This window comes from Centrocercus urophasianus, unplaced genomic scaffold, assembly GCF_019232065.1.
Source record: "Centrocercus urophasianus isolate 14NV4802_14NV808 unplaced genomic scaffold, USGS_Curo_1.0 seq_60, whole genome shotgun sequence".
Lineage (NCBI taxonomy): Eukaryota > Metazoa > Chordata > Aves > Galliformes > Phasianidae > Centrocercus > Centrocercus urophasianus.
In genome coordinates this window covers 500,873-521,221 of record NW_024885200.1, presented here as the reverse complement: position 1 = coordinate 521,221, position 20,349 = coordinate 500,873, and the positions used below count along the sequence as shown (strand labels likewise).

At 52.3% G+C, this 20,349-nt stretch overlaps 1 protein-coding gene across 1 annotated transcript in view; it reads left to right on the top strand.

Annotated features, from left to right (window-relative positions):
• The first annotated feature begins 117 nt into the window (after positions 1-117).
• PSD2 (pleckstrin and Sec7 domain containing 2) overlaps positions 118-20,349 on the top strand; it is a 73,328-nt gene continuing 53,096 nt past the window's right edge. Inside the window, exon 1 of the mRNA XM_042836435.1 lies at positions 118-142. The gene's annotated coding sequence lies outside the window, so the exon portion shown is untranslated. The remainder of the gene's footprint in view (positions 143-20,349) is intronic.

Below are 20,349 nucleotides of genomic sequence, written 5' to 3'. Positions count from 1 at the left end.
GGGGGCGCCAAAGTGCGGCGGCGGCGGCGGCGGCGGCGGCGGGCGATCCGTACGGGCAGCGGCGGGGCCGGGACTCGCGGAGCGGCGCCCGATGGCGCGGAGGGGCGCGGCGCCCCACGGGAGGCGCGGACGTGGCGGCGGGGTGAGTGCGCGGCCCCGGGACAACGGAGCTCGCGGCGGGCGGCGCGGAGTCGAAGGAGCGGGGGGCGGCGTGCCCCGAACCGCCCCTCGCAGCTCCGTCCGGCCGCGGCCCAGGACGCGTTGGTGAGCACGAGGCGCGGTCTCAGCGAGCCGCTGCTGTCCTCGGAGCCGGAGCCCGGAGCTGCTGCCCCGGGGCGTGTTCGCCCGTGATGCTTTCGGGCCTCGCCAGGCGTCCCAGCTGGCGGCGCTGTCAGAGCCCGGGTTGCCGTGCGGAGCTGTTCTCGTGCCCGGCTCCCTGCACCGCGCTGCCGGCCCCTGCGGGCGGTACTCGCGGGAGCGGCGCTGGGCTCGCTCGTGGGACCGGGCACGCTCCCGGTCGGAGCTCTGCGTCTGCTTTCACTTCTTTGCTGGCAGGTGATGGAAGGCGAGTCCCGGGATATCTGAACATTCAATAAGCTTGGTTGCTTTTCCTAATATATATATATATATATATATTTTTTTTTTTTTTGCTAAAATAAAATGAGGTTGCCCTCACTGAGCTGTGGTTGCTCGGGGTCCTACCCGTGGCCTCAGGCACTTCCAAGGATGGGGCACCTGCAGCCCTCTGGGCAGCTGGGATTGGCAGCGTGATGGGCTCAGGTACCCCTGTGCTGGAGGTGGGGGCCTGGCAGGTCTCATATCCCTGGCTGCACAGGGGGGGAGGGTGCTGTGGTCCCCCCAGCTGGATGTGGCCCACCCATGGCTGGTGGTCCCAGGCCACTTTTGGCCTGAGTTGAAAGGAACGCACCGCACCTGGCAGAGAGAGCCCAGCTCTGACAAGTTCACACTTTTCTGCAAAGGAAATTCCCTGCAAGCCTGGATGGTTTCCTGCCGCCTCCTTTGAGCAGCAACAATCAGGGAACATTGTTTTGAACTCTGTCCTGAGACCTGGTGCTCTGGGTTTCCGTTCCAGCACGAGATCCTAAGCCAAAAAAACTGTCTGTTCTGCCAAGGGCAACACAAAGCCCGGCCCTGGAGCAGCCGGTCAGCAGTGTGGCATTAACTCCTCTGCAAAATGCAGCCAGGCCCCTTTGATGTGTCTGCTATCTGTGGCCTTTTCCTTCTTGTTTCTTCTTTAGAGAGCCATCACGCCTGGTGCAGCCACAGCCTGCTGACTGGTGCTGGGTTGCAGAGCCTTTGAAGATGCTAACACAGGTGCAGCGCTGACGGTCCTTGGCCGTGTCCTCTGAACAGTGCCCTGCTGGTGGGCTGGGAACGTGGCTGGGCAAGGCACTGGGGCTCATGAAGCAGAGGTGGGGAGGCTTGGGCACAGTGTGAGGGCTGTCCCAGGAGAGGGAGAGCCGCTCTTCTCGGGGAACGCCTGTCCCAGCTGCAGCCTTGAGGATGCTTCATGCCTGCTCTCCTCTGTGCTTGCTCCTGCTGTGGTGACCAGATGTCCTACTCTTTAGCGATGTTGTCCTACTTTCAAGTAGGTTAATCTATTTTTGCCTGGCCCAGAGTGTTGGACCGTCCTTTGCCGTGACTTTGCCTTTCTGTGTGTCCTGCGCCTGGTAGAAGGTCTGCAGGTCACGATCCTGAGCAGCGCGTGAGGTTCTCCTTTGGTCTGTGTCTTGGGGAAGCACGTCTGGCCTTGCACAGCAGTCAGCCTGCTTGCTGGCGTGAGAGGTGCCTGCACGCTGGGTGTCCATGCCTGCCTTCTGCATTAAGTGCTGGAGGACCTCGGAGGGTTCGTGCTTCCATTTTGCTCTCAGGGTCTGAGTGTCCTCTGACCATTGTGTGGTACTGGCTTTTCTTGTTTGCATGCCTAGTCTTCAAGTGGGCTGTGCTCCCAGGATTTGGAAGAATCATGAGAGCTGGGAAGGAAAGAAGGACTTGCAGGGCCACAAGTGAGGCTGGAGCCTTGGCCTGTAACTGGAAACTGAAGGCAGGTTGAAGCCTAGACGCTGCAGAGAATGACCTTACATCTCACAAGCCTTGCTCTGGAAATAGCTTGTCTTTGGTGTGCAAGCCCCTACTAGTACTGATCTGTCAATATCTGGCTCTTCCTCACCACTTGTTTTGCTTGAAGTTAAAACCTGTAGATTCTTGCTCATGCTACCAATGACACGATGAAGTCTGCACTGCGATGGGTCTCTGAGCACCCCATGTGTCCTGGAAGGGCTGAAAAGGTGCAGTCATGAAAAAAGACCATGGAGCTGAGCTCCCTTGCAAGACAGTGGTACTGCGGCAGGGCTGGGAGGAAGGGGTGAGCATCCAGGGTGGAAGCTGAGTGCTGATGAGCTTTGGACCATGTCTGTGGTTTATTTATGGCCTACCAAACAATCTCAGACAGTCAGTGAGGGTTAAGGCATCTCCTGTCCCGGGTTGACAGTACAGATCCAATTAGGCATGAAAGCCTCTAATTATTTGTCCCGAATTGCTCCGGTGGTAACCAAGGCTCTGTTATCTCCTTCCTTTGTCTGTGTCCCAGCTGGAAATACCCCAGTGTCCCTGCATCTAGAGCAGCAAGCGTGGTGTGCGAGCAGAGTCAGCACAACCTAATCAGAGGAGACAGGCCGTGAGTTAATGAGGGGATGGACCTGCTTCGTTAACTTCAGGGAACTCTCTAAGCCCTGTCTTGACAAAGGACTGAGGTTATGTGTGGCTGAGATAAGACCCATGTGATGGTGGCTGTGGTGGGAGCTGGGTGGAGAGGCTGTGCCACAGGGAGGGAGGGGACGGCTGGCAGAAGGGATTGGTAAGCGGAATTGTGGCATGCTCCTCTCAAATGGAAGGTTGGAAACCTTTTGAAGCAAAAATGTATGCAAATAAATCTGTCCATTGTGAGGGGCCAGCTGAGTGTTTCTGCCGTCCTTTCCAGGTCACAGGGTCCCAAAAAATGGGTGTTCTGCTGCCTTGAAGTGCTGCCCGAAGGCACGCCGTGCCCTTGTTCGCAGTTTCCACGTGCAGGATTTCTCTTTGTGTAGGCAGTCCTGCAGGCAGAGCTTTCTGCTTGCTCTGTGCCTGGAGGAGGGGATGCAGGGACAGCCCTGAGGGTGCCCACCTTGGGGATGCATCCCTGGTGGCCGTGCTGATGGAGCACTGAGTGACTGAGTGTGACGCTTCTCCCTGACTTCCTACAAGAGACATGCAAACTGTCTATGCCAAGGAAAGTGCCTGTCCAGCAAGGCTAGGAAGCAGCTGACACATCCTTCAAACCTCTTGGTGTCCTTCCGCCGTGGGCCAGAGGGGTGTGTGCCAAGTTCAGAGCAGAGGGCTTCCTCCATGCAAATGGGGACGAGGAGGGTGGGCTCTGAAATCACAAAACCTGTTTCTTTTCCACCCGCTTAGAAAGTGGAGCTATTGAATTTTAAACAGCGAAGACAAAACTGCCGAAGAAGCCTCTTCTGTGCTTGCCCAGTGAAGTCACTAATCGCGGTGGTGGGGGATCCAGGAAGATGCCAGAAGTTGGCCTTATTAATGACTCTGTTGTTGTCTGCTCCAGTTTGTTGGTCTTCGCTGTGGGGGACAGTTTGTCAAAGCGACAGCTCTTTTCCCTGCAGAAGCTTCCCCGTGAGCTCCCCGTGGGCAGGTCAGGCCGTTCCTCACTGCATGGCAGCAGTTCCTAGAGGGAACTCTGGTGCTGGCCTCAGAGCAGCGCTGGCATCACGGGCTGAGCCCAGATGCTCTGGGTCCATCGCTCTGGTATGTGAGTTCTGTCCAGGACCTTCAGCATCCAGAAAAACAGCTCCGCAGTTGCTTCTCTCTGCACACCCGTTTCCAGTCCCAAGCTCAGAGGCATCAGGGCCTCTTGCCTGCATTTTTCTCCTTGAACCACTTAGTTTTAAAATAGAGCAATTATCTCACTTCAGAAAGGAGTTTATTCCTTCCAATCTAGGGCAGTTTGACAGCACAGCAATCCATGCAGCTCTCTTTGGGAGCACGATTGTATTCCCAGCGTGGTGCCACATAGCCATGCTCGCAGGGAACGAGGTCACATCAGGGCTTAGGATGTGCTTGGGCCATGGGCTCCATCCTGGCCTCTTGGCAGCAGTGACATCAATGATCCCAAGGCTGAATTCTGCCAAAGCTTCCCAGCCTCCAAGGCCAAGCCTTGCACCACATGGGCTCTCTAGATGGAGAAGCTTACCTTGTCTGTGGATCTATGTGATAAAATAGCAGAGATCTTCAGTTTTTGCCTATGCGTGTGTCAACAAGGGATAGTCCTGCTGGGCTGGCATAGGCTCTGGGACGAGTCCTGAACTCATAGAGTCCCAGCAGCCCAGAATGGTTTGGTTTGGAAGGCATCTCAAAGATTGCTTAGCTCCAATGCCTGTGCTGTGGGGAAGGGCCAGCTTTTACGTAGGCACTGCTCACAGAGGCTTCTCCAACCTGCTCTTGAAGTCCCTGCCCATCCCCCGTATGTCTTTCACAATGTTGGAAGTTTACTGTGATGTGGGGTATGTTATTACTTCTGGAATTAAATAGTGAACATCAGCGGGACCCTTTTCAGAAGCTTGTTGTAGGGATGATCTCAGTAATGGAGCGGATTCTGCCAGCATCAGCTGCCACGCTGGCGGCGGTGGGAAAGGTTTACATCCTCACATTATGTAGATCTCCTAATCTCCTCCGCCTTGGGATCCTTCTGCTGTCTCACAAGTCTACATCCTGCTGTTGTTTAATTAAAGAATGAGCAGAAAGGTATTCTCAAGGAAAATGAAGCTGTTTTATTCTTCATGTGTCCTTGATGTCCTTCTGATGTCTTGTCTGAGGACAACAGCTTTAAGCCCTGAATCTGAATGCGTGTCTTGCAAAGCCCATCATGTTAGTTGAGAACAAAGCCACGAAACTATCCAGTCCAGCAGACTGGCCGTGATGTCAGAGAGGAATGATGCATTTTTTTCACCCTTCACCACCAGTGGTCTGCGAGGCTCAGGTGATGTGGCTGCAGCTCATGTTCAGTTTCATCTTCTGAGCTTTGTGTTCCTGTGCTAAGTCAGCTGCAGCAGAAATCTCAGCCCTTACAGTGCTGTGATGTATGGGCAGGAGAACCAATGATAGTCTGCGTAGTGCATCCAAAGTCACATGGAAAAGTGGCATTAATGGTTATTTTCAGCGTAGCAGAGAAGTTGAAGAGGAGAAAGCTAACTAAAAGCTGGAGGCCAGAAGTACAAGGGACACCTTTCTGAATTTAATCCTGCGCACAACACCAGGTTACTTATCTTCCAGCTGAGCATTTTGGCCTTTCAGTGATGCTGAAGCTGTGTCGTACAAGTTGGGGACCTGCCGAGGAATCCCAGGTGAGCTCTCAGGCACCACGAAATACATCTGTCTGGGCTTGAGGAACCTCAGGATGCTAGAGCATTCCTGGGGAGGAGATAGACAGAGTCTCTGTATTGCTTGAGTCAGCAGAGCTGCTGTATCCAGTGGCTTTGGGCGAGTCATGGAAAAAATGAATTGAAAATTATTCGATGTTGGACCTTCCGAATGTTCTCCATTAAAACATTGTGAAGTACCACCATCTTCAGGCCCACCCCACGTGGCTGACTGAAGCCAAGCTCTGGAAGTCCTCAGGGTGGGACCCAAGGCCCAAGCTTCCATGGCCATCCCATTAGTGGACTGCTTTGGAGTTAAGGTACAGCCCAAATGAGGAGGTGTTTCCCGTGCAGGACAGACAGGCCAGGAGAAATGGGGCTTGGTTGCTTTGGACTTCCCTGCAGAAGTGGCCAGTCTTCCCCCTGCAGCTCATAAGACCCCAGCTGCATGCAGCATCCAGCCCACCAGCATCGTACGCTGAATTACTCCACTGCTGAAGAACAAATGCAGTGGCACAGACCCAGCCGTGGCTTCGCTAACGCCTGGAGGCAGGTTGCTGTCAGTCTCTTGCTTGACATCTGCCATCTATAGCATCTTTGACCAAGGCAGAGGAGTGTTTGTGGATTAAGCTCTGCTACACTCCTACACTGGGTAAACTTGGTGGCATTATGTATTTGTCATACTGGAAACTGACATTTGCAGAGGTGAAGTGAGTTGGTGAGGGTCTTTGAGGGAGCCAGAGCTGTGGGGAGGGAGAGGAGGAGAGCCCAGGGACGCCATCGGGCCACATTGAAACTAGCCGTGTTGTGCCCTGAGAACATCTGCCCAGTACTGGGCCTAATGGGAGACAGCAAGGACTGAACCTGGCATCCCATGAGATTGCTCTTCTCTTGTGCCCTGGTTTACCAGTGGACACCTCTTCCATTTTGCATATAATGCAACCGGTTGTATAAATATTTAGTCTCCCTGTTGGGAACATTAATTATAAATAGACACGAAGGTTCTGAAAGCTGCCTGTAGGTCTGGACACCCAATTTCCATTAATTTTAATGAGATCCAGACGTCCAAATCCCATTTGTTGGCCTTGCGCATCTCGAACAGGAGCCGACGCCCCACCAGCTTGGATTTGCACAAACACGACAAACGCTGCGGATCCCTGAGTTGCCCTGGTGCTGTGCCATTGTTCTCCGCTGAGGATGGCTGGCCGGGTGCTTCAGAAGTATTCATAATAAGTTCATTTAATCCATCCTGTTAGTGCTCTTCCTCTGCCTTCCGCCGGCGCTCTGAGCCAGCCCCCAGCCCCCAGCCCGCGCGGTTTTTGACGGGGAGGCTTTGATGCTTGAAAATGGCAGCAGCGCAGAGCAGGTCTGAACGGAATGATTGAATTATCTGACTGATTAAAAATGTGCTGCGGCTCGGAAGATCTGACGGCGAATATTCGCTTCGGCGGCTGACATGGGAGAGAGCGCATGCACACGGCATGTGTGAGTGTGTGTGTGTGTGCATCACAAAGGAGGGATGCGACAGGCACCCAGAGCTGCCTGCAGCGGCAGCTTCTTAAGCTCAGCATCCTTTCCAAAGCTCCAAATCTTCTGCGTGATGCTCGGCAAAAGCTAAAACTCAGGGTGGTTGTGGAGATGATGATTACTTAGATAGACGTCAGCGGTGGTTTAGGAAGTGGAAATTGAGTTAAAAGGTAGAGCAGGTTGGGAACTACTTACCTGCTTCCCTGCTCCACGTGGACCTGAGGAGTGATAAGCTGCTGCTGAAGCACAGCTCCCACACCCTGGGCAGTGGATGTGCTGTGGCAGTGTGAGGATGGAGGCAGGGCGTCTGTGGCCTCGCTGCTGTCAGTGATGGAGCTATGGCTGTGTGGTGAGTGAGGGGCAGCACCTGCCCTCCAGGCGTATCTCAGCCTCCTTCCCAGGCCCCATGCAGTGAATTGTCCCTTCCTGGTGCCTCCCCGAAATTCAGCACCGCTAGAACTTAAGCAGAACATCTTGAAGTAAAATGAACAAAGATGTAATGTAAAAGTGTTTCTTTGTTAATTAATTGTGTGCCCAGGTGGCCAAGAAGGCCAATGGCATCCTGGCTTGCATCAGAAACAGTGTTGCAAGCAGGAGCAGAGAGGTGATTGTTCCCCTGTATTCAGCACTGGTGAGGCCGCACCTCGAGTACTGTGTCCAGTTTTGGGCCCCTCACTGCAAGAAAGATATTGAGGCCCTGGAACGTGTTCAAAGGAGGGCAACAAAGCTGGTGAGGGGTCTGGAACACAGGCCATATGAGGAGAGGCTGAAGGAGCTGGGAATGTTCAGCCTGGAGAAGAGGAGGCTCAGGGGAGACCTCATTGCTCTCTATGACTTCCTGAAGGGAGGTTGTAGTGAGCTGGGGGTCGGCCTCTTCTCTCGTGTCATTAGTGATAGGACCAGGGGGAATGGCTTCAAGCTACGGCAGGGGAGATTCAGGCTGGACGTGAGGAAGTATTACTTGTCAGAAAGGGTGGTCAGGCACTGGAACGGACTGCCCAGGGAGGTGGTGGAGTCACCGACCCTAGTGGTGTTCAAGGAAAGACTGGATGTTGTGTTGAGGGACATGGTTTAGTAGGAGCTATTGGGAATAGGTGAACGGTTGGACTGGGTGATCTTTTAGGTCTTTTCCAACCTTGGTGATTCTATGATTCAATATTCTAAATGTATTTTATCAGCTCAACGAGCTGACAGGGGGAGAGTTTTATACAGGGGGAAAGAAAATGAAGTTGTGAAGGTTGCAACTGTAGTTCTTCATTGCAAAACTGATTTTTTCTTAAGTTAACTGCTCTTCATCTCTACTTGAGGAGATTACTATCTTCTTCTGCCTCCCAGCTCAAAAGAGACGAGGCATTAGGCTGTAACTAATTGCTTCATCAGGAATAATTTTGGTTTGGTCTCATTGCAGCCACCCAATGAGTTGTTCTCTGTCCCTTTCCGCTGCGCTCACTGCGGTGACGTTCAATATCTGTGATGGCTTCAGCCACGTCGCTTCGTGCTCCCCATCCCACTTTCAGTGATCATTTCAGCAAGATAAGTGCTATACCCCCAGCAGCCCTAAGGGCACTCATAGCTCATGTCGTTCTGTGTGTCGTCTCCCCATCAGCTCCGCACAGCGCCCTTCTTATTGGATCTGCCGCGGCAAGCAGGGCTGTGCTGAGCAGGGAGGATCCCCTGCATGGCTGTAAGCCTTGTGCACTGCAGCACTCTGCTGGCTGTGGGAGCCCCACACCCTCGGCACTTCTGCTCCCTGTCTCTCCCAGCAGGTCCCAGCTCCTGTGTTTGTGGAACCTCAGATCACTTACATGTCCCTTCCCACTGTTTTCAAGCTTTCACTCATAGACAATAGAATGTAAATCCAGTTTATCATTCCAGAATTGGCTTTTAATCTTTCTTCCTCCATTTGAAATATTTGAAAATTAGAGCCAGAATTCCTAGGCTGGATTCAGACTGACGACCTCCATGTGTCTTAAGGGTGCTGACCAGTAACTGGACCAACATCACCAGTTGGTAGAAAGGGGATGGTGCTGTCGTGGTGTACATCGATGCCACGTGCTTGGGTCACAGCCTGCCAGCTCCTGCCAGTGGGCTGGACACACACAAAACAGCTTCAGAATCACAAAAACAGCTTCAGACACAGCAAAAAACAGCAAGAGAAAATCCATGTTTACAGAACAGCTCTTCAGCCTCAGGCACTGAAGTTGCAGCTCTTGTGCTGCTGCCAATAGCGTGGCCCCAGAGCTTCTAAAAGTGATGGGTGATAATTTTCTGTTATCAAGTGTGGCGGTGAATGGGAATAACTGTATATCAGACCTCAGCCCAACAGATAAAGGTGAATTGATTACTGAAATTAATGGTTGCTTAAATGACCTAGTTGTGTTTGTTATGAGCCTAATGTAAATCCTGAATTGATGACATATGCAAGGCACTAAAGAGTGGTCAGTTTTCCTAAGCTAAGAACAAGAAATGGTTGGTAAAGAACAGAATAATTTGTGATAAAGAAGGGTTGTTAGGAGAACTTTGATAGAGGCTGTCTCCTCCCCAGCATGCACAGGATTTTGCAGTTATCAGAGATATTCTGAGCTAACAGTCTGTCATTGTTAAGGAAGACAAAAGCAGCAATAATAATAGTTACAATAAAAAAAGAACAACAGAAAAAGCAGGGATTTGATAATAAAAGCTATGAATTAACTGTTACGCGATGCAGAGAACTGGAAGGCTAACTGGAAAGAGCAGTGAATGGAAATTATTTTTACTAGCGTTAAGAACTATAAGTGAGCATGCCTGTATATACATTCATATGCATGTATGTCCAGGAGAAAATAAATGCTGCAGGTTGCTGTGGGTATCAGAGCCCTCTGCAGCACCCAGTGGGGACAGAGCTGCCTCTCCTCCCATCTGGCTGCATCACAGCGACTGGTACTGAGAGTTGGTGAGTCCCAGCTGGAAGTACAGATCATCTGCTGTGAAAAAACAGCAGTGGGAGGATGTGGAAGCAAAATCATTCCTGGGGACATGCAAACATTTACAGTGTTTTTGTAGAAAAAAAATTGAGAAGGCTGCACAGCCCCCAGAAGTGTCCTCGTGTGCTGTGAGTGCCATGAGCTGGGCACGGCTGGAAAACTGCCTGTTGGAGGGATGCTGAGGTGAGACTCACGAGACTGAATGTGCACAAGTCTATGGGCCAGACGGCTGCATCCCAGGGCTCTGAAGGAGCTGGCTGAGGTGGTTGCTGAGCCGCTCTCCATCATATTTGAAAAGTCGTGACTGTCAGGTGAGGTCCCAGATGACTGGAGGAAGGGTCATGTCGCTGCCATCGAGAAGAAAGGGAGCAAGGAGGACCCTGGGAACCGCAGGCCAGTGGGTCTCACCTCTGTGCCTGGTAAGATCATGGAACAGATCCTCCTGGACGAGGATGCTTCATCAACATGAGGAATGGGCGTGTGATCCGAGACAGCCAGCACAGCTTCACCAGGGGAAGGTCATGCTTGACCAACCCGGTGGCCTGCTGTGCTGGAGTGATGGCGTCGGTGGACAAGGGAAAGGCAACCAATGTCATCTAGCTGGACTTGAGTGAGGCCTTGGGCACGGTCCCCCACCACATCCTTACCTCCAAATTGGAGGGATGTGGATTTGATGGGTGGACCACTGGATGGGTAAGGAATTGGTTCAAAGGCTGCAGACAGAGGGTGGTCATCAATGGCTCTGTGTCAGGTGGAGGCCGGTAACAAGCGGCATCCCCCAGGGCTGTGTCTTGGGACCGGTGCTCTCTGACATCTTTATCAGTGACAGCGATGACGGAATCGAGTGTGCCCTTAGCCATTTGCTGGTGACACCAAGCTGAGTGGTGCGGTTGACACGCTTGAAGGAAGGGATGCCATTCAGAGGGACCTCGAGAGGCTGGAAAGGTGGGCAGGGTGAACCTGATGAGGTTCAACACAGCAAAGTGCAGAGTTTGGCACTTGGGCCGGTGGAATCCTAGGCATCCATACAGACTGGAAGGAGCTCCTTGAGAGCAGCCCTGCAGAGAAGGACCTGGGGGTCTTGATGGATGAAAAGGTGAACGTGAGACAGCAGTTTGCATTGCAGCTCGGAAAGCAAATGGGATCCTGGGCTCCATCAAAAGAGGGATGGCCAGCAGGGACAGGGAGGTGATCATCCCCCTCTACTCTCCTCTTGTGAGGCCCCATCTGCAGTGCTGTGTCCAGGTCTGGAGCCCCCAATACAAGAAAGGGAGCTGTTGGAGAGGGTCCAGAGGAGCGACAAAGATGAGCAGGGGGCTGCAGCACCTCCCCTATGAAGACAGGCTGAGGGAGCCGGGCTCTTTCAGCCTGGAGAAGAGAAGACTGTGGGGTGACCTCATTGCAGCCTTCAGTACCTAAAGGGAGCCTACAAAAAGGAGGGGAATCGACTCTTTGAAAGGGTAGATAACAGCAGGACAAGGGGAAATGGTTTGAATTTGAGGGAGGGAAGATTTAGGTTGGATGTCAGGAGGAAGTTCTTGACAGAGAGAGTGGTGAGGAGCTGGAACAGCTGCCCAGAGAGGCTGTGGATGCCCTGTCCATCCCTGGAGGTGTTCAAGGCCAGGTTGGATGGGGCCCTGGGCAGCCTGGGCTGCTATTAAGTGTGGAGGTTGGTGGCCCTGCCTGTGGCAGGGGGTTGGAGATTTGTGATCCTTGAGGTCCCCTCCAACCCAGGCCATTCTGTGATTCTGCGATTCTGTGTGGAAGCTGAGTTGCAGCTAAGGTTCTTGAATTGCCAGGGGAGGTCAGCAGGACCTGCAGGCAGCGGGTGGGTAGATCTGGCTTCTCCACATTGGTCAGAGAGCTTGTAGAGCTCAATTTTAACAGTGCATCCCATAGAGGTGCAGTGTCAGGACCACAGATTCCCATTGTTCACCCGATGCTTGCTCCCATCAGCCTGGCTGGAATGTCCCATGCTGTGCAGAGTACTGCCAGTTAACTTCCATAACCTGCTGTGTGGTCTGCAGCGTTCAGCTCTGCTGCCTGCAGTCACTGTAATGCTCCCAGATGTGCTCCCATTGCTTGAGGCTTGAGGGGTGGGCCTGGTGTCGGTGTGGAGGGAAGGTGGCCCCTCCCAGAGACTGCTCCCAAAGAGCCCACGTCACAGCTGGCAAGCAGCATCTGCACTGTTCATACGCAGGGCAGCTGGACAGCTTGTCCAACATCATTATAGTTAAGGAATTTTCTTAATTCTAAAAAATGTGATGACATACGCAAGGCATGTGACAGAGATTTGCAGACAGTCCAGAAAAGCTTGGGTTCTCTCTTCCTGCAGTGCACTACAGCTGATCAGGACAAGCCCAGCACCTCATGGGACGCGGGGAGGTTCCTCCCTGAGCCCAGCTGTCAGTGAGCTCATTGCCAGGAGCAGTGATTGATAACCCAGTTATATGCAGCCCCACTAGTGCACGTATTCTTAGAAACTAGAACCTCATTTTCTCGTGCTGCAAATGTTGCTTCTTAGGACTGGCTGCACAGAAATTGGATTTTGCTACTTGCCTTCAGACCCGAACCGTACAACAGGCTGATGAACATTGATCATGCTTTCTTTTTTTTTTTCCACTCTGTTAAAGCTCTCGAACCTGATAATTGGTAGATTACAAATACATTAGCATTGATCCGAGAGAGAAGCAGGACAAAGTTTTGTGATAGTGTGAGAGGAAGGAACCCAAGGGAGGTTAGCCCAGACCTGTCCCCATCCGTGATGTTGGTCCCATGCCATGTGCCCCTCCTGCTCAGATCCTTTCGTTCACATGTGGGTTTGTTGGACAACTCCTGGCCTTAGCTGCAGGGTGGCTCATTACACGGTTCATTACCACGGCCATCCCTGGCACACAGGCCCAGTGCTGTGCTGTGGATATCCCTGCTGGAAGTGCATCCGGCCTGGAGCTGAGCTGCTCCAGGACATGACTTCATCGAGTGGCTGTGCTTTGGTGCTTGGATGCATTGCTAGAGATCATAATGATATTTTAAATACAAGATGCTGGGGATTTGTCTGCTTATTCAGCAGCATGCGCTCTCTGGAGTGAGCGTTCCAGGTCCAGGGAGTGGTTTTCTGCAGGGAATTGTGGAGCACGTCTTTGGGACTGACCCCAAGCCCTTCCTGCCTGCTCACAAGTCCAGCTGGTGTGGCAGACTTCGGCCCATTGTGAGCTGTCGGAGGGGAAGAATGCGTGTGGGGCACAGGGCTGAGGGCGGGCAGCTGTGGTGGCCTGCCATGGGCTGTGCATGGCAGGGGGCTGTAAGGAGGTCTTGTGGTGCAGTATGCTCGTGTCGAGCTTGTAAGGAACTGAACAAGATCCAGAGAGCCCTGACCTGAGTGCCCACGGAAGCGTGGGTCACTGCAGCCACCAGCTGGGTGCAGGGACAGGAATGGGGCACACAGAGCACGGGAAGTGCTGTGTCTCCATGGCCCTCCAACCCACCCTGCATCACCAGCCCCCCTGCTCAGCAGGGCTCAGCCAGGTGCCTCTTCTAGCGTGTAGATAAAGCCATTGCCTTTGCACACAGGGGCTGTTACAAAGGAGATGTGTCAACCTTGCTAAAGAAATTCCCAGTGATGCTGAGCAGGCACGTGGTCTGACCCACCGTGGTGGAGGATCGAGAAGCTCTGGAGTGAGATCAGCTGGTGGGCACACGAGCAGCCCTGCTACTGAAGGCAGCGGGAATGGGATGGGACAGTGGGATGGGATGGGGATGGGATATAATGAGGTGGGCTGGGCTCAGAAGGAGTGGGATGGGACAGAGTGGGATGGGATGGGGCTGCAGCCCAGTGATTACCAGGGCTCAGATCCATCTGACCTACAGCATGGAGGTCTGCACCAGGGTGGGTCCTGCAAACGTTTCCAGCTCTGCACGTTTGTGCGTGGAAGTGTGCCGTTGTAAAAGTCGATGTGTGTGTATTTGGCAGGATTTCAAGCCAAAACTTCAAGCCAGTCCCAGCCTGACGGGTGGTGGTTTGCTGGCAGGGAGCAGACCTGGTCCCCCCAGGCTTTGCAAGGTGCCTGTGGGGGGATGACCCCAGCACCCCAGGGTCACTGACAGCAGCTGCGAGGGGTGAGAGCAGACTCCCAGCCCCCAGCAGCCCCGCTCCTGCCCTGCTCCTGCGGGGCTTTTTTTCCATCCTTTCGCTGGGTCCATTCACCATCGCTCCCTGCCTCCTCCTCCTCTCTGTCCCTCCCACCCTGCACGTTGGATCCGAGCAGTCTCTTGACACCTTGAGGGAAGGCTGGGAGGTGTAACCACTGCCTGCGAGAGAGGAGAGCGGGAGGGAAAGGAGAAGGAAGCCAATAACAGGGAGGTCTAGGAAGGTGGCGGAGGGGGAGGGATGGGGCCACTCCTCCGTCTGTGGGGCTGCAGATTATTTTGCATGGATTGTTGAAGAGAAAAGGGAGCTACATTTGTGGAGGGACCAAAAAATAAACAGCTCGTTGCTTGGGTAAGTAGGAATGCGAGCTCCCCTGCTCTCATTGTCATGCAGCACATCGATCCCCCTCCTATTTTGTTTAATTATACCGGTTTTGATTCCTGTTCGGATTATCTGATGCATCAGCTGGGTGCTTTGGTTGCTGGAGATCGACTCGTCCTGATGTGTGTGTGTGTGTGTGTGTGTGTGCACGAGGAAAGATGCCCGTTCTCAGGATATACATGGACACATTTTTCCAGCTCTCGGTGTGGTGTCTCATTGGGGATGTTGCACTACAATCGCTGTGCACTGGTCCTGCTTTTAAAATCCGTTCATCCACCCATTTATTGGAACAGCAAGGCTGTTGGGCAGCTGGAGATTAAGGGGGGCTGTTTAATCACAGCCCTCACTCGTTGGGGGCTTCCCGGCTTTCTCCCCAGCCTGACGCGCTCGGCATGATGTTTTATAACAAAGCTACATTTAAAGATCAATTCGGCAGCAGTTATTGCATCCAAATTACATGGTTGTCATGGAGATGGTACAGAGAAGCTGAAGTGATATGACTGCATCTGGATGGAGCGGGGCCGCGCCAGATCCTGCCTTGCCTCCCGTGCCTTTTTGTCTGCTAGGTTACAATTGCTTTTAATCTTGAATGAGGCGGCGCCGTATTAGAGGATTTAGAGGTCGGGCTGCTGCGAGGGGTGTGTGCTGGCCCCTCCAGCACTGTCATTATCGTAATTGTTGTATTAGCATTTGCGTCTCCCTGATTTTTTTTCTGCAAGTCTGGGGAGGGGGCTGGCAGAGGAAGGACGGGTGGTTTTCCCTGCACAGCCAGGGCTGGAGTACTTTCTGGGAGATACCTGCCGTGCCCACCCACACCTCCCTGCTGCCTCCCATCCTAAGGGACAAAAGAGAAGGGATTCTCTGTTTTTGGCCATGTCTCTCTTCCATTTTCCTGTCTTAACTTTTGTAATACAAGGAGCTGGTCACCTGCCTGTCACTACACTGGGGGGATGGCATTTGATTTTTGTTATTATATATGTTTCCTTTGCAATTGGTGATGTGGATATGCTGGCAGTCAGGAAAGAAAATCCATAATTTATGAGAAAAAATTTTCCTGCCTAAGGCTAGCTGGAATACAAAGCGTGTATCTGTGGGAAGGGCATGTTACATGCTACAGATGTGTGTTTCTTTAGTGGCTGGGAGTAAATCACAGCATTGTGCTCATCTTCATTATTTTGGGTGTTAGACTGGCTTTAGTCAATATTTAATCTGAGCTCATTGTGTGCTTGCACAATAAACGTGTAATTTGGAGCCTAACTTCCCATCTACAAAATGCTTTGGGGATGCATGTGGCATTGTCTTCATAAACGCGATTTCACCCTTCTCTGTAAGGCCAAGGCTGTTGTGGGGTGTAAATACAGCAAGAGGCATTGGTGGAAACAAGCCCATCAGAATGGCAGTGTTTCTCTAATTGTATCACTAAACATAAGAGAGAATTAATTACTAGGATAAACAGAGCTGCGTAGCTGTTGGATCAGGGTAGTATTTCCACGGAGTTCCAGGCCTGCATTGTAGTAGCTGGCATTATGGCTTAAATTCCTCCCATGCCAGCAGATAATGTTTATAGCCAGGAGTGTAGCATATTATCATCAGATATTTTCATATCAGAAATATGCTAAATCCCCACATCCTCATGAGGCTGTCCATTATAAGTGCTGCAGAGTCTGTGGCGTGGCCGGGGTTTCCCTTGACCTGACTTTTCCTGCAGAAGTCCAAGCAAACAATGGATAAAGTCTGAAAGCGAGGAGCCAAGCCCCGGGGGGAAGTTGGAGAGATGGCTGATTCACAGAATGGATGTGAATGGTTCTCATTTTCGTCTCCCACTACGCGTTCAGCACAACTGGAAATGAACTGGGTGGGTTTCCCCGAAGATCCCCTTGGATCCCCACTGCTCTTCCCCCACACGTAGCACCCCGTGCTTCTTTAGCCCACAGCCCATCGCACCTGACCCATTCTGTCCCCTTCCTCCGTGAGTTTTCCCACTGCTGCAGATCCCTCTGTCCCGTACTGCTGCAGCCTTCAGCCCGCGGCGGGGTTTGCCGCTGCCACCAAAGTGCTGGGGCTGGGCAGTGGTTCCTGCTGGGGGAACAACTGTGTGGAACTTGTCTGAGCAGTCGCTAGAGCGGCTGGTGTTGCCAACAGCCACATCTCTGGAGGTCCACTGAGCTCTGCTGGTGGCCAAAACCATGCTACAGGGACGACTCCTTGTCTGACCTTCCCCAGCCTTCCACCCTTTGCTGAGGGTGAAAAATCCTCCTCCCCCTTTTGGCAGGGCAGTGCCATTCCCAGGGATGTGCTGGGGCCAGGTCCATGAGGCGCCCTGTTCGGGCTCTCAGTTGTCAGGTGGGTCCAAACGAGTCACACCTTCTGCCCGTGATGCTCATGGTGGTTCTCCATGGCAGTTACAGCAGAGGAATCACAGGCCAGAGGGACAGGTCTGACTCCCTCCCATGCTGGGGTACAGGCCCTTGTAGCCCGGGCAGGTGCTTCATCCCACTGCCGTGCCATCCTCAGGGCTGGGTGGCCGAGGTCTCGGTGCGGTTCTTCCCTGGCTCTGGGCAGTGCCTGGTGATCACTCCTTCCTATCTGGCCTGGTCCCTTCATGTTCTGGGTGTTCTTGATGTGCTCCTTCTCCTCTGAGCTGGCCTTGCCCCTTCTGGGTTCTCCCCACTGCATTTTTGGGACTGAAGGGCTCAAGCTGGACTGGGTGGCCTGTGTGCACCCTTCCAGCTGTGCAGCTGAGCTCCTCATCTCTCTGGCACTTTTCTCTGGCTCTGTGATGGAGACCCGAGACCCTCCTCCTCAAATGAGTCTGCATTAGGAGAGCGACCCCCAGCTCTCCCTTTTAGCGGGGCTGGAGCACGTGCTTATGAGCTCTCCTGATGAGCATCGAGCAGGAGAGCTCACATCAGGTCCAGGGAAGGACAGGTTTGTGATTCACCAACCACATTCTGGAAAGCCCAGAGAAAGCAGTGTGAGATCAGCCACCTCTCCAGCTCCTCCTCCCCACTGTGATTGCTCTCAGGTTTTTTTTAATCCAGCTGATGTTCTGTGAGTTCAGCACAAGTGCATCACAAGTCTAGGTAGGATTTATCTGACCTATAATTGCAATTTCCGTCCAGTGAACAATTTTTCCAAAAAATTTCACATGGCTCTAGAAAAGAACCTCACTGAGATGGAGAGGAAACCCCTGGAGCTGCCTTCCTGCCCAGCTCCCCAGCTCCTGCCCAGAGCTGGATCGTCTGGAGCCAGCTCAAGGGACACCGATGTGATGCTCTGCATGAAGTTCTCATCTGCCTCAGGAATTTTCTCTGCATTTGGGGGCACAAAGAGTGGAAGTGGATGAAGCTGCACTGGGATCCGAGAAATTGGGGCACTTTCTAGGAACAAAAGCAAGGTGATGGACAAAACCAAGGTGACGGACACAGCCTGTCCGAGAAGGACACAGAGCAGAGCTGCTTTCTGACCAGAAAGGAATACAGGATGCGAGGGATTCTGTTAAATTAAAAAAATTTATTTGCCTTCACTGCTACAATGGAAGCTAGGGGAGCAGGCTAGAGGAAAGTGAGAAGGCTTTATTTAATTAGATTATGGGCCCCAAAGGCTTCAGACTCAAAAAAAAAAAAAAAAAAAAAGAGAAAAAAGAAAAAAAAAGAAATGATTTTTGTAATTGAGGATGGGGTTCCTGCCAAGTGGTGTTTTAATGAGCATTTAGGTTTTATCTATAAGTTAGCAGCTCCAGGGAGGGACAGCTATTCGAGCCGCCCCTTACCAGTCTTTAGCTTACCAAAGCAGGAGCTGGCTGCCTGCAGCTGGGATCTCAGCCTTCTTTTGAGAAAAATGCATCCTCTGTCCTTCAAGGCTGCTTATCCAGCTCTCCTGGTATCCTCTGGCCACTAAAGCTCTTTTTTTCTCCATGAGGCAGCTTTCACCATTGCGTAGGTGGGGAAACTGAGGCAGCAGATAATCACAGGATTGCTTTTCTTCCCAGAATCAGAAAATGAACTTACATCAGCTGCTAAGCTGAGGGTCCCAAGCCTGGAAGTCTTCTCATCCGCCTACATGCTATGCTCACCTATCTGCTCAGCAGACCCTTAGCACCTGCCTGGCTCTTGGCTCATGGAGCTGGAAGCTCCTTGTTGCTGGAGGCTCACAACTCTCTTTTGAAACAGAAGCCCCACCTGCCTGTCAGCTCTTGTTAGCTGTCTCATTAGAAGTGGTTTTGAACAGGTTAAGGTAGCTAATGAACAGTTTTAATACGCAGCTCGTCAGGAACACTGGTGTTAGGGGAATTTCTGAGGTGCTCAGAAGCACCTGCCTGCAAGACACTGAAAGACGTGGTTACTCACGTATTAACCCTTTATAAATGATTTACAGACATGCCTTATCATAAAGCAGGACCCTTCAGCTTGCACTCCTTCACCCCTCCATCGAGCAGTCTCTGCTGTTGCCTGCTCTTGTCCTCAGAGCTCGGTGTTAGTGGGATTGCACAAAGGTTGCAGTTGGAAGGGATCCTTGAAGATCATCCAGTCCAGCCCCACTGCCATGGCCGTGGACGAAGTCAGGTTGCCCCATGCCCCATCCAGCCCAACCTTGACCTTTGCTTCTCCGGGCAGCCTGTGCCAGTTCCTCACCGCCCTTAGTATGAGAAATTTCTCCCTTATCCCAATATAAATCTGCTTGTTTTTTCTTCTGTTTAAAATTGCTGCCCCTTGTTCTGTCCTGCAGAGCTGCCTCTCAGAGGTGAGGCACAGGAGATCTGGATGTGCGATATCACAGCCAAATCACAGCACGACAGCAGCACCTAGAATGGAGCTGTGTTACTATGACTGCCATCAGACGGGGGGGGGGGGAGTGGCCAGAAAATCATAGCAGCTGCTGGCAGATGGAGGGGATGATCCTGTAGCAGCAACCTGTGTTTAATCACCTGGATGTCTTCGTAAGCACGAGCAGAACGGCAGGATAACCGCTGCTCTCCAGATAACAGCAAACTGCAAGGAGTGTGCCCTGGTGACATTTTCCCTTTAATTTTGCACGCTATAAAAAGCTGAGCTTCCTAGTCTCAGATGCATCATTGTCTCAGGCTGCACGCTCCCACAGCAAGTCTAATGGCCGTGCACTCGTGTCACTGTGCTGTTGGGTCATCTGATGAGCCATGCCAAATGGCATTCATCTCCTGAATCTTCATTTCATCTTTACATTGTGCTTCTTTCTGGCAGGCCCCTCTGGCCTCCCTGTGCCTCAGCTGAAGATGTAATTCGTCGGTTCCCTGATGATGTCTAAATGCAACGATATCTGAAGAGCAGGAGAAAAGCTCTGAGAACTCCACACTTTAGAAGAGCCCTCTCAGAGCTGATATAGTGGCTGTCCTGCAGCCTTCTTACTTAGAGCAGGATGCCTTGCACAGCAGAGAACAGGAGAGCCCCTGCATCCAAGAGCAGGCACAACCCAAGCAGCGTGCTGTCCTGATGCAGTTACATCAGCCTGATGGTGCTTTTTGCTCTTGTAATTCCCTTGTGGAGAAGAAATGGCCCTGTCTATATAAAGCTGCCTTGCATCAGTGTAGGAGCATGCCTGTTAGAGCTGTCCTCCTTCATCAGGAAAATCACACTCCTATTGGCATGGTTATCCAGCATGTCCATTAAGGGCAGATCCAGCTTTTGCACAGGAGCTACAAAATGGCTCCATCAGGTTCTCAGTGCTATTTTCTGGGCGAGAGACTCATTTTTCAAAGCAAGTCAGCTTTAGCGTTTCATTCTGCTCAAGACGTCCATGCTTTGGGAAGCCAGCAGTGCGAGCTGGAGCTGCTTTCAGCTGCCCGTGGGGAGGAAGAAAGACTTGCAGGTTCACAGAATGTGGGTTCCTTACTTGTCTGTCCTGCAAACACAGAAGCCTG